Source organism: Sorex araneus, chromosome 4, assembly GCF_027595985.1.
Source record: "Sorex araneus isolate mSorAra2 chromosome 4, mSorAra2.pri, whole genome shotgun sequence".
Classification (NCBI taxonomy): domain Eukaryota; kingdom Metazoa; phylum Chordata; class Mammalia; order Eulipotyphla; family Soricidae; genus Sorex; species Sorex araneus.
In genome coordinates, this window is record NC_073305.1 from 83,323,740 (window position 1) to 83,338,730 (window position 14,991).

Genomic DNA, 14,991 nt, shown 5'->3' on the forward strand with positions numbered 1-14,991 from the left:
CCTCCTATTTTAGGGAGGTTTGATTGATTAATTGTAGTATGATTTATGTATGATTATGTCCCTGCTACTGACTCAATCTCTTATCCCTCATCCCTCACTGGAAAATGGGATGAAATTGGAAGTTCTGTATTTTCCTAGTTGTTTGCCCTAGAACCAGTGCCCAGTTAAAGGTACTTTCCAAAATTCAACTCATAAATGATAATGGAGTATTTGTTTTCACCTGTATAGTTCTGAACTATTTAGAAATTAAGGACTGAAAATTTCATGTCTCTTGACATAACGATGCCCCCAATACATTTAAGAGTAAAAAAATCCAAATGGTTTCCAGTATGTGTGAGTCAAGAATTACAGATAAATATGAGTTATACATTAATCTTTTAAATTTGTTTTAAAATTTTATTAATTTTTTAATTACACCTAGTGGTGCTGGTATCTTACTCCTGGATCAGTGCTCAGATGATCACTCATGGTAGACCTGGGGTACAATATATCTTGAAGAGCAAGGACATGGGTATCCCAACAACAGAGATTTTATTATCTGAGGTTTTCTTTGAAAATAATAAACTGTTGTATTATATGGGTTATGACAACTCATACATTATATATAATAGAATGCCATATTAATAGCAAAGTATTGCCACATCACTGTCATCCTGTTACTCATCAATTTGCTCGAGCAGGCACCAGTAACGTCTTCATTGTGACTTTTTTTACTGTTTTTGGCATATCGAATACACCACGGATAGCTTGCCAGGCTCTGCCATGCGGGTGAGATACTCTTGGTAGGTTGCCAGGCTCTCCGAGAGGGGTGGAGGAATCGAACCTGGATCAGCTGCATGTAAGGCAAACGCCCTACCACTGTGCTATCGCTCCAGCCCATTGCCACATAAAATATATTAAGTTAAATGGAAAATAAAAGCCATTTTTAGATCAAACTTTCCAGTTTCATAAATTTTAGCAATGTGTTAGGAGAAAGATAGGAGATGGAGTGAGACACTAAAATGTATAGTTTCAACAGAAAGATAAATTGGTACTTTTTAAAAGCTGTGATGTTATTTTGCATGAAAGTTGAAGAAAACATGTCAAGTTTCTTACAAATATCTTATCTTTTATCATCCTTATTCTGGCTGTGATAAATTATCTTTCAACAATTTATGAAATAACTCACCCTATGCTAAGGTAATTGGCAGTGATATTCTCACATTTCAGCCATTAAAATAGGATGCTCACATGTGGAACTGGGTATATGAATTGGCAAGCTGTGACCTTGATCATGCATGTAGAAGGGCACAGACTCATTTGGAAAGGAGCTCGAATGCTATCCTTTCTTTGAAGACTTTGTCCTAAAGAGCAAGGTCTTAAGCAGATGGTCCTCAAGCCAATTTTTCTTCTTTGGTAAACAATTTAAGAAAATCTAAATTTCAATACTTAATATAGCACATTTTGTCCTTCTCCATTTGCCACTTGCCACATTTCCCATTGCTTTATCTTTTACTTATTCAAAATTATATTTTAATTGCTTGTGTCCTAGAGGGCTCTGAATTTGAGTTCTATTATGGAAGACGAAAATGTTTCAAGGTTTATAGAATCATGTAATTATCATCATAAAAGTTGGAAAGTACATAGAGCTTGTAGGAATGTACAAGCGGCCAGTGGAGTGAGTGCTAGTAGGAACATATGTTTATGATTATTTGCTACTGGGCAATTAGACTAGTAGTCACTGTCACTGTCATCCCATTGCTCATTGATTGCTTGAGCGGGCACCAGTAACGTCTCCATTGTGAGACTTGTTTTTACTGTTTTTGGCATATCGAATTTGCCACGGGTATATTTTAAAAATAAGAGGAATACAGGAGTGGGTGGGCTGGGGGCACTGATATGGTAGTGGAGGAAAGCGGATATGGTAGAACATATGGTGTTGGAATATTGCATGCATGCAATCCTATCACCTGCGGTATTGACAGTCACGGTGCCTTAAGAAAAAATTTTAAAGAAACAAAACCCAAAATGTACATGATTTTGATATGTTTCTAACTCTTCCAAACTATTAAAACTTTATTTAATTTCACAGCTATCCATTAAAACTTAGTTCATCATAGAAATTTTCATTTACTTGGTTTTGGGAACACATGTGATGGTGTTGAGAGCTTCCTACTGGCTCTGTGGTAAGAGGTGACACCAAGCAGTGCTTGGGGACCATACATGGTGCCTCACTGTGTCTTGCGATTGATCGATGGCCAAGTAAGCCTCCTATCCCTATATTATCTCTCTAGCCCCATTACAGAAAGTTTTAATGCAAGTCTCTTGCTATGCTGAAGCTTTTTACTTTTTTTTCACCTGTTTCCCAAGCACTGGAGCAAATGTACTTGAAAAATAGAAAAAATGTCAATGTAAAAAAAATACAATGAGCAGATTGGGAGAAAAAGAAAAGATGACTTTACTCAAGACTAATACAAAAGAAAGACTGAGTTTAACTCCACTGCAACAAAGTAGGGGGTGTTCTTAAGCACTGAGGGTAGTTAATGGGAAAGCACTGGGCGGCAGAGACGAAGTTGATCCAACTGAATAGACCTTTGCTAATAGATGCTTTTGAAAGGTAGGCTCTTACCCTCCCCACAGGAAACGTGTGGAGGGGGTTATCTTTCTCAGTGATATTTACAGTAGCTCAGGTGGCTACACTTTGTCTCTGAGAAAAGTATTCCTGGGTTATAAAAGTGGCAAGAGTCTGAGATTTACATGACAAGCAGGAATGTAATTTACAATTGCAATCTGTTGGTCCTCCTTGTTGTTTGGGTCACACTTCCACTATGTAGGGCTTATGCCCAGCCATGCATTCAGGAGGCACTCAGGAGACAGTCCTGGTGCTGATCAGGGAACCATACTAGGGTGCTGGGAACACCAAGCACCAGGAAAGGCACCTTAACCACTGTGCTTTCTCCAGCCCTACAACTGCAATTTTTGAGAGCAGGTGTTCTTAAGTGAGCTGAAAGTAGATAAAGGACCAAACATGATAATCTCTCAGAATCTTCATTGCAAACCATAATGCCCAAAAGTAGAGAGAGAGTATGGGAAATATTGTCTGCCATGGAGGCAGTGGGAGGGTGGGAGAGGTGGGCGTATACTGGGGATATTGGTGGTGGGGAATGTGCACTGGTGGAGGGATGGGTGTTGGATCATTGTGTGATTGTAACTCAGACATGAAAGCTTGTAACTATATCTCACAGTGAATCAGTTAAAAAAATTAAGTCAGAGGAAGTAGAAATCTGTTTACACTTTGACCAAGCTGAGAGGAATGTAAAAGAATCTCAGTCTATGACCAAGAAAAAGCAATAGACTGGGTGAGATTTAATACTGAGTTCTCAGAGAAGCAGGAACATGTAAGATACATAACCAAAACTCCTTGCTTAGAGTTTGGAGAATGAAACATACAAGTATGCATAAGAACCCATATTTATCATGAATCTTTTATATAAATACTTTCCTTGTCAAGGGTTAAAATATTAGATCTTCTGGGAAATTAAATTTCAATACAACATCCAATGAAAGGGAACTCACAAACTAATCACTCATTGTAGTTTTGACAAGGACTGTCTTGGAGTCAACTTGAGACCATAAGGACATAAATCCCACTTATAACTCTGACCTTGGCTCCTATTTTCTATTTAACACCATTTCCTAGGATTTTGCAAGCCATAATTATGCCAGAAATCTATGCTAGAATTGTTATTTCTACTCAGAGGTTATGCATAGTAATATGACTTAGGGAAAATGATGAAGCTGTTTCAGCTGGAAGTAACATAATAGTTCGTGTCCATTTCTAAAGTATACAAAGACTATAAATAGTTAATGCAAGAATACCACCCTTTGTATAGTTTGTAGGATGCATTAGAATAAAGTATAATTATGACTTAAACTTGGATAACTCACCATGCTAGAATTTACTAGTATCTTAGCCTTTCTCTAAAAAGCAAAATCAAAAAACCCACACAACCCATAAAAACTCCTAGTAACTTAATTATTCAATTTATCATTAGCATAATTCTTCCTAATTAATTCCTGTCTTCCTTTCATTAAACAGATACTTAACTAATTAACTTTTTGTTTCTTTGTGTGTATCTCACCTGGCACTGTTAAGGGATCACTCCTGGCGGAGCTCAGGGAGTCATAGGGGATGCTGGGGATGGAACCTAAGTTAGGCATGTGCAAAGCAAGCAATCTATCCACTATATTATCTCTCTGACCCCTAATTAACTTTTCTTAAAAGGTTAATACTATTCATGGAAGGCATTATGAAGGTATGAGTAGTGAGGTACTTCACTGAACTCTTAAAAAAATGATCTATTCTATTTTTTTGTTCATTACTTCTATTTCATCTGTTTTTCCTTATCCTTATTGACCAACAAAATCACTGAAAAATTATGTGATTTTTCAGATAAGTTAATAAGCAAGTACAAAGGTTTAATATGTCAGTTCTCCCCAATGAAATGTGGTGCATGGTTAGTACGTGGCAGTCCCTACGGCAGTTACAATGAATTAGCCCCCTGTCCCATTATGCTCTTTCTTAAAACTACAGCTCTAATGCCTTTACGTCCAAGATTTTATGTCTAAGATCTTGGACATCAGTCCTACCTACTAGAATATGATGCATAGTAGTAGTTACTGCCATCCCCCATAATGTCAAAGCTCCATTTAATGAGAATTTTCTTTCATAGCATCAGAATGGTGTTGCTTTTGTTGTAAGTCTGGTGGTTATACATATGTATAGCACTGTCACACTGTCATCCCATTGTTCATCGATTTGCTCCAGAGGGCACCAGTAATGTCTTCATTGTGAGACTTGTTATTACTGTTTTTGGCATATTGAATACACCACGGATAGCTTGCCAGGATCTGCCGTGCAGGAGGGATACTCTCGGTAGCTTGCCGGGCTCTCCAAGAGGGGCAGATGATGTAATAGTATTTAATTTTTCCTTCACTAAAATTAGTAAGGAAGTTATTCCAATATTCAAATAATAAACTTTGATATTGAGCAGCATGAATCATTTCATACCTCTTTGGTGAGTTTTGGGGAAATTCTTGATCATTTTAGTCTTTGCATTTCCAAATGAATTATAGGATAACTTGTCAGCATATGAAGAAAACTATCTTGGGGTGAGTATACACTGAGTTTACTTTGTAAATATGAATAAAGGATACTGTGAGACAAAATAAAAGCTATATGCACATTTCTTTCATTTCTTGCACAGAGCTCTAATACACCTTATGAATTCCTACATGATTAAGAACACTGAACATCTTGTTACAATGAGATATCTCTAGGTGTACTCTGGGGAGTTTCTGGGATCAAATCATATCAATAGAAAGATTATACCAATATTAGATGCTTTGGATTTTAGTCTCTTCCCTCGTCCTCCAGAGAAGAGGAACAAAAAATTGACATTAGAGTGAGCATGCTTATATGAAGAATCCCCCATAAAAGCCCAATAGTAGGGGCAACAAAGAACTTCGAGTTTGTTGAACCCCTTCTGACACCAGGCAAGTGAAACACCCCAACTCCACAGGGTCAGAAGCCCCCATGTTCAGAACCATCCTAGACTGCACCTTGCCTACATCTTCATCTTGATGATTCATTTGTAATCTTCAACACTGTCAGAGATTTTCTGGGTAGTTAGGACTAAGATGACAAAAAAAGGGGAAACGTATTTATCCCCTCCCGTGATCACAGCAAATATACGCCAAAATGTGTATTCCTCTATACTGAAACTAACCTGAAATTCTGACAGAGCTTTGGCAGATAGGAATAAAAGGGCAGTACCAAACAGATTAGAGACGGATTGACATAAAAAAAGAAGTGTCACCACAGAATAAGCTGCAAAATCTCTTGGAAGAGATGTTCAAAATTTCTAATTGAGCTGAACTCGTACTGCAGTCTGTCTCTTGGACAAGACTCAAATTTCTGCTCAGTTATTTAATTCTTCACCAGGAAGGTTTACACAGACTTTCCCATATATAACTTACATATCAGAAGAATAGACTGTACAGAAAAGTTATTGGAATTATCCCACAATCCTGTTGCTTAGGTCCTTCCTGAAGTTGCAAGTTTTCTCAATCTTCTGATCCAGAACCAGAAAGACATCATGTTTTCAACTGAAGTTTTAGCCAAAGGAAGTGTTAAATGAATACTTTCCTCAGGCCAGAAACTGTACAATGTAAAATTCATCTTCTCTTCCAAGTTGTGACATCCATCCAAATCTGCCTGCATTTGTATATACTACAATGACTGCAGATAGTTATGGTTTGAGTTTTTTTTTTTTTTTTTTTTTTTTTTTTTGCTTTTTGGGTCACACCTGGCGATGCACAGGGGTTACTCCTGGCTTTGCACTCAGGAATTACCCCTGGCTGTGCTCAGGGGACCATATGGGATGCTGGGATTTGAACCCGGGTCGGCCGCGTGCAAGGCAAACGCCCTACCCGCTGTGCTATCTCTCCAGCCCCTGGTTTGAGTTTTTATCTGTAGTTGTTCTTCAAAAGTGCTATTATGGGGCCTGGAGCGAGGTAAGGCATTTGACTTGCACACAGTTGACCCGGGTTCGATTCCCAGCATCCCATATGGTGCCCCAGCACCGCCAGGAGTAACTCCTGAGTGCAGAGCCAGAAAGTAACCCCTGCTCATCACTGGGTGTGACCCAAAAAGAAAAAAAAAAACACGTACTACTGTAAAATAAACTTAGTTCACCATAGTAGTACGTTCATTAAAATACAGATCCCTTATGGGTGATCAGAATCTAATCCCTCTCTACCTCTCATATCACATTTTGTGCCATTCTCCATGTGCATGTAAGTCATTAACCATCCTCCTATTCTATTACAGTGTTTCAAATTACTAACTAGTTCTCCTTTCAGGTCCTTTCACCTTTTTCTGCCTGATAGTTTTTTATTCTAATTCTTTATTTGTATGCATGCTAATTATCTTTAAAATAATTGGATATCAGTATAACAAAAACAAATCCAAACTTACTATAAAAAGTAGAATATTGTCCTATTCTCAGAAGTGGGGCAAGAGAACACGTGGATTTGACATTTATTGCTATAAGAATTGTCACTATTTGGTAGATTATCTAACTAGGTCATCTACTTTCTCCCTTTCTACACAATGCTAGTCTATGTTTGTTCTGAGGTTGTGTTTAGTCATCTAGGGCAGCTCCTTGCTACCACAAGGGCCATCTATTCTCTGACCAAACTGTGCCATTATATCAAGGTACTGTGGCTTAATGTAGAATTAGCTTCAAGGAATCAAGAGATGATCCCCAAAACATCTTTTAAGTGTCTCAGCTAAACAACTGACACTTCTTTTCTCTAGATAATGTTAAGTTTCTGCTACTGATAAAGCCAACCAAAATATCACAGGTAGCTGGACATTGCCCTGAATCTTCTGAATCCTGAAAATCATCCCCCTACTCAAAAGTCCCACAGTGACCTCTAATTATTCTAAAAGGCCTGCAGTGTTAAAAACAACTCTCTGGCTGTTTCCAGGAGCAATATACTGTCCAAATGAGATCATTTGGCTGTCAGATGACAAACCATGTTCTAACAATGTAAATACTTCAAAAACGAGTGAATGTAGTGAACTTAGGATATGGCCTTAACAAAAACCCTTTCAAAGTAGTTTATTTTTAAAATGTTTCAATTTTTATTTTCTTGTTAAAAACACACGTGTACCCTCGCCTCAAAATGTTCTTATCCTCACTTTAAAGCATTGAAAAACAAAGGTCTATGTTACAGTATCTAAAAATCTATTAAGATTTTCACTGGAAGATTTTTAAAGTTCATGTGTTAAAAAATAAATTATGGTACATATAAACAACAGAATACTACCTGGCTGTAAAACAAGTATACTACCTGGCTGTAAAACAAGTAAAACAACTATACAGTCTTATGATGAAGTTAGCCAGAAGGAGAATAGAAACAGAATGCTCTCTTTCTTATGTGGGATATAAAGAAATGTAGTAGGGGATAACATGCCCAAAGGTAAGAAATTGAGAACTGAAATTAGGTTCTCAAATTAGGTTGAAAGCTGAATGTGGTAAGGGGGATATCAGGGAAGAAGGATTAGGGCACACTTCGGGACAATGGGAGAGAGAAGTGAACACTCTGATGGAGGGTGAGATCCTGCAATATTTCATACATGAAATTTTACCATTTACAGGGTTGTAAACCATGGTGCCAAAATTACAGATTTGGATTGGGATTATATTTATAATTGCAATAAAATAATTCTAACAGTCATAAATGCAACTTACAGCAATGGGGAGAGCAATATGTCAGTAAAGTTTTAAAAAATATATTTTCTATAAAATTGTAGGGTGGAGGTGATGCTTCTAACATTCAGTGTGCTGTCAAACTGCATCATGATGTCCCCTAGGATGTATTTCATCCAGGACAACTGGAAGATGAATGGGAGGAAGAGTAACCTGGAGGAACTCATTTGCATTCTGAACAAGGTCCAGGTGCTGGCCAATATGAGGTGGTGGGCTTACCACCTACATCTACTTCAGCTGGCAGAAACTGGATCCCAAGATCATTACAGTTACCCAGAACTGCTTTAAAGTGAACAATGGAGACTTTTCTAGGGAGATCAACTCTGGCATGATCAAGGATTGTGGTTCCACATGCCTAGTCCTCTCAGACACTAAGAGAGAAGTCTTTGAGGAGTTAGATGAGCTGATTGGGCAGAAGGTGGCCCACATCCTGGCCAAAAGTTTTGGAGTGATCACGTGCACTAGGGAGAAGCTCAATGAGTGGAAGCTGATGTCACTGAGAAGACTGTTTTTGAGCAGACCAAGGCCATTGCATATGTGAAGGATTGAAACAGGTTGCCCTGGCCTATGAGCTTATGTGTGCCATTGGCACCAGCAAGACTGTCAAACCTCAAAGGGCCCAGGAAGCACATGAAAAGCTCCAGGGTTGGCTTAAGTCTAATGTGTCTGATGCAGTAGCTCAGAGCAACTGCATCACTGATGGAGGTTCTATGACTGGAGTAAACTGCACGGAACTGAAGGCCAGTCTGATGTGGATAGTTTCCTGGTGGGTGGTGCTTCCCTCAAGCATGGATATGTAGATATCATCAATGCCAAATAATAAGCCCTGTCACCTCCTGCCAAGCTCAAGACTATGTATCTCAGAAGTCCAGTAACTGTGCTGCTCCTGCCTTTGCTTTTGATGGCATCATTTTCCCCATCTGTGAACCACTCCAAACACCACCATCCTTTACTATTTACATGCCTTCCCCTGTGACAGTTGGGACCAGGCTGCATCCTTCACTATCTGTAGTGGGTAGAACTAAATGCCCTCAATCACCATCAACACCCACTTGCCATTTCTGGTAACCACCTTTCTACTATAGTGTGATTGTAATTACTAATTCTATATTGTAGACCTGAAAATTTCTATGTGGATATGACATAAGACATTCATAAGACATACCTTGTTATGTCTTAATGGTACCACCTACCATTAAGTATGAACAAATATCAAATAGCATAATTGTATGACACACTTCTAGTTATACGATTTATATATTTGGAGGACTTAATGCTTGGTTCTTTCTTATAGAAATGTATACATCTGAAGAAAAAATCATTTCTAAACAAAAAGTAATGTATGTGTTGTTTTAAAAAATTAGGATCTACACAAAAGTGAGAAATTAGAAAATTTCATGTTAAAGTTATGAATAAGATGGGAAAATATGAAATAAATATTGGTTGCATGATAAAGAAAAAATGAGTTTCTCTAACACAGTGCTTCCCAAGTAAGTGATTTGCCTCCCTGGAGGGTATTGGAATGAGAGGGGTGCGGGTGGGATGGGGGATTGGGTGAAATGGGGACACATATTTCTTCACTCAAAGAAAGTAAATATCAAGAACATATTAGTGATTTTTTTATGAAAAGGGAATGGTAGGCAAAATAAGTTCGGGGACCTCTGCAGAGGGTTTATATTCATACAAAGAATAGTGTCCAAAATAGAAACTGAACGTATATTTCTATCTCCTGGTGTTTTGCCACTCAGGTTACTAAAGGGTATTTCCTGAAACTAATGGAGTTCTATAAGAGTACAATCCCATTATTAAGTAGTCACTACAGGCATTTGCAGCAGTAAACCAAAATTCCAAGGTTTTCATTTTAAAGTCATGTATTCATGGCTGCATTACATTATCTTTCAGAATTTGATTAGAAAAATTCCCTTGCAAATGAGAACTAATTTCATTCATGTACAGTCATGTCATGGGTTTATAGTATGCTGATAATATATATTCTGCTTTGTTACTAAAAATTACGCTGCTATTTTGTATAGTGTTTTGTTATAGAAATTATATTAACCAATTCAATTACTCATACTAATATATTCATCCTTTTCCTCAAATATTATTTCTAAAACTCATATCCAAGCTGACAAAAGAGAATTTTTCAGCCTTCTGGCAAATTAAAAGCAATGTGTAAACTTTTTCAGAGTTGTAAACACTTCTGCTTCAGTGGCAAAATATTATTAAATTGGTATCTAGAATTGCAAGACAATGATTTTTTGAAATGTATAATTTGTTTTAGAAAAGCATATGTTGTATTTCTGATCACATTTGTAATACAACTTTATTTAGATGAATTAGGGAGGTCATGTTAAAGATACAGAACTTTTCTAAGTTGAGAAAAAGTTTCCACTTTTTATTCTATTTGATAAATAACATTTATGCACAATAATATGGTCAGGGTTTATTTGCTCTTTAGGTTTTAAAACTCCTGGGAAGCCAGTGTTAATATAGATTTAATTTATCACTCTAGTAAATTTCCTATTATCTGCTATTGCATTGTTTCAGTCCAACCTCTGTTTAAGTCCACTTAAATCACTACTACTAAATGTTCTGAATTCCTTCATATTCATTACTTAACCTCTGCGATCCTTGTGACTTAGGTAACTTGCTACTCATCCAACACATTCCCATGACAACTGTTTACATTAAATCACTCTTTAGTGTCATAGCTTTATTCTGTGCCAGACTAGATAATTAGTCTGATATTCTATACAAAGGCTTCAACAAAAGCAAAATGTATTCCCTGTGCCTCACATGATATCTCACATGTTGTTATGAGTGTATACTGAACAAACAACACTATTTTCTTGATAATTTGAGTCTTATTATACTTCATTTAGCAACTGTCTGAAATGCTATTGAAATATATTGGGTAAATACAGTCTCTGTCTTGTCCAAAGATTGTTTAGCTTTTCAAATATTGAGGGGTTTCTATTCTTAAGTCATGTCTTGCCATTATCTAACTAAACTCCTGAAAACAGGAAAGCAAAGTATTGTTGATATATCACCAAAACATATTTTATGTTTAAGTCATTTTGCTACAATTATCTCACAGGATGTTTTAATAAAATCTGTAGGATCTTCTCAGGCATAAAGACAATTATTCTTTGACAAAAGGAACAAAGTAGAATAGGGAAAGCCTCTTCATTTTATATATATTGCTGGGATAACTGCTTAGCAACACACTGAAAAAAAAATCAATCTGGATACCTATATCACCCCTAGCACAAAGGTAAATTCAAATAAAGTTTAAAGTACCCAGGACATAGAAAAACCCAAATGTACACGAACAGATACATGGATGAAGTAGTTGTGGTCTATATTCACAATGGAAGTTAAGTTAGAGGGAGAACAAATAATGTATGATGCACTGTATATTACTCACTGTGGTGTATAGACAAAGAAAACAAGAGAATACAATATTGCATGATGACAAATCATCAGCATGGGGTTACATAACTTAGATGATCCGAGTTTGGATGGGATGTGTGATGGTGGTGGTATAGGGGTATGCAAACTAGAAGGAACATAAAAACTGTGGTGTCAAAGATAAAATCTTGTTATTTCACAGCTATGTGGATGAAAATGAATAATCAGTGAATAGGTCAAAGGGAGATCAGCAAATATTGAATTATCTCTCTCATATGTGAAGTATCACTGCCATCCCATTGCTCATTGATTTGTTTGAGTGGGCACCAGTAACATCTCTCATTGAGAGACTTATTGTTACTGTTTTTGGCATATCTAATATGCACGGATGGCTTCCCAGGCTCTGCCGCGAGGGCTCGATACTCTCGGTAGTTTGCCGGGCTCTCCGAGAGGGGTGAAGAAATCGAACTTGGGTCGCCCGCATGAAAGGTGAACGCCCAACCACTGTGCTATCGCTACAGCCCTCTTATGTGAAGTATATATAATAATAGTATGGGGATAAAAATGGACAAATATTATTGACCTTGAGAGAGGTCTATAGAACTGAGTTTACTGTGTAGGGAGGGGAGGTGAAGGATGACAGGTGACCTGAAGTTGTTATACAGTGCAGTATAATAACTATTTTAGTGGAGGCTATGGTATGACAAAATTGTAAACCTGAAATATTACTAATAATAATGTAAATTATAGTACCTAATTAAAACAAAATGCCCTGTAAACGATCCAGAACAGCAGAAGTATAAGTTTTAGAGTAGATAATTTTACTAACCCATTAAAAAAGCATTTGAGTCTATTTATAAAAACAAAACTTTGTTACATTCTAGTATTTTAATAGTACAAAAAGCAGATGGAGTCCCTGTATTAAGTTTACATCAAATCTGGAAAGGTATCTTAGTGCTTATTTGATATTCACTCTACACAGTGACAAGTATAGATGCAATTGCAAAGCTCCAAAGTATTTTATCTGTTGCATTTTGCAAGCTTTTAGATAATATTTGGATTGAGTTCAAAATCTAGAACACTAAATGCTATGGGAACTAATAAATTGAAATTACTCACATGGAAAAATGCAAATCTCAAGTTAAGGTCACTCATTATGTAATTATGTACACTCGAGGGCATGAGTGGCATGAGTGTGTCAACCCAGCTGTGATCAGGCCTCTTGAATTCAAGGATAACTTTTGGTGATGCTCATGGGACCATATGTGGTGCTGGGGATTGAAGTTTTAGCCAGGAAAATATTATTTTATTTCTATTATCTAATCCTAATAAGAATTTATTCTAGAAACAATGAAAGACTTAACCAGAGGTGGCTAGCTGACCCCACTATAATTCATAGCCAAACATTACTTCATAGCTTATAGTGGAGAGTTGATTCATGCTCATTTGTTCCTTTAAAAAGTACTCTTTGGACACCATTAATACTAATCTAGAAACATAGTCTAGTTATGTTTATTCTTATAATCATTGTCTTGTGTTGCTAAATCCAGCTATAAGTATACATTTATTAATACGATCACTTTACCAATAGAGTATTTTACATATTGACCAGGACCAACTCTCAAAATTGAGAATTAGGAACAAGATAGAACAATTCTGAAAGAAATATTTGAATGAATTAATCTTGCTGGATGTTTGTTCTTTTCATATGAGCTATAATATTGCAGCTGGTTATTAGGAAATTTCAAGTGTGTGTCTTATTTCCCTAGATCCTACAGATTTTGAAAGCAGTCTAACTGCTGACTTTATAACCATGTAAGAATATTTCTTTATCTAGCTTGATAGAAACCAGTGTCAACTGTCATTAAGGATGTCAGAACTCAAAGCCCACCTTTGTCCCAAGAATAGTTTTAAGGTAGCCTGGGAAAGAAGTTGTTGTATAAGTACGGTGTTTTGGTTGACAGTCACATCTGTAGACATTCCCGTCCACACTGGTCAATGGTGTGCAGTGCATGGGACACTGAAAGTTGCTTATACTCAGCCCACTATATGTGCTCTCATCCATTATGGTAGGTACAAGATCCAAGCTACGAGTCATCATTGTCCTCAATTCCTGAGACATCCCAGGAGGTGACAGTGGATGTTGTGCCCCAACATCCTGTTCCAGGATTGGTCATTGGCTACAGAGAGCTAACTCTCATAGGAGCCAATGACCTGGTAGTAGCCAGTCAAGGGACACTGCAGCACAGTCAGCGCCACTGGGGATGCTGAGGCAGTGGTGTTGACCCCACACCCCGAACACACACTGTGACCAGGCTAGTGACACTCATCCCTCACATCCTGACTCCAAGGCTTGAGATAGGAGGAGCATGAGTACACCAGTAGTGTCAGTTGTCATTGCTCTCAGGGCTTGGGGACATGTTTCAGCCTATCTCACTGTCTACAAAGGCATTTAAAAAGAGAAGCTTTTATGAGGGAAATCAATCCACTTAATTTCAAATACTTAAAATAAAGTTAGGGTTAATACCTTCTTGTTTATTACTGGCCCCATAATTGACCATAATGAAATCCTGATGGTGGAATAATAATTATAGTAAGAAAATACTTGGATCTGGATACTCAGATATGAATTCAAGAGTAAATTGTAAATTATGGTCTAAAACACAAATAGAATACAGCTACAAACTTGATATGTGTACTGATGGTTAATTTGTGAATCAATATGATAGTTTTGTCATGCTATGCTTGGAATGATAAACATAAAGAATCTTAAAGATTCTTAGAGTTGTTAAGAGTTAAAAAAAAGATACATTACTCTCTAGTTAGATTTTACTTGACGTTAAAGGAGTCTTCAGCATAAGAGATAATTTGTGAATTATTAATTTTCAGAAGAAGGTTACTCGATTTTTATAAGCCCTGTACACACAGCCTTTATATTTTATTCATAAATATAATTAAAGAAAATTAAGAGCCGGAGAAACAGTAAAGTGGAATGTAATTCTGATCCCTGGCATTCCATATGGTCTCCCAGCACCACCAGGAGTAATTCCTGAGTGCAGAGTCAAGAGCAATCCCTGAGTATTGCAAGGCGTGGCTCACAACAAAACCCAAAAAAACTTAAAAATAGAAAGAAGTGTAGAAAAAAATAAAGAAAATTATGTCCTAAACTTTCTTATAACTCTAAAACCACTCAAACACAACCAATAAGCTGATATGCAATGACTTATATACTATTTTTTGTCAATAGACATTTTTAATA

The 14,991-nt window shown here is 37.0% G+C and overlaps 1 pseudogene; it reads left to right on the plus strand.

The window, feature by feature from the left end:
- The first annotated feature begins 8,411 nt into the window (after nt 1–8,411).
- On the plus strand, nt 8,412–9,138 carry LOC101554292 (triosephosphate isomerase-like; annotated as a pseudogene).
- The last annotated feature ends 5,853 nt before the right edge of the window (nt 9,139–14,991 follow it).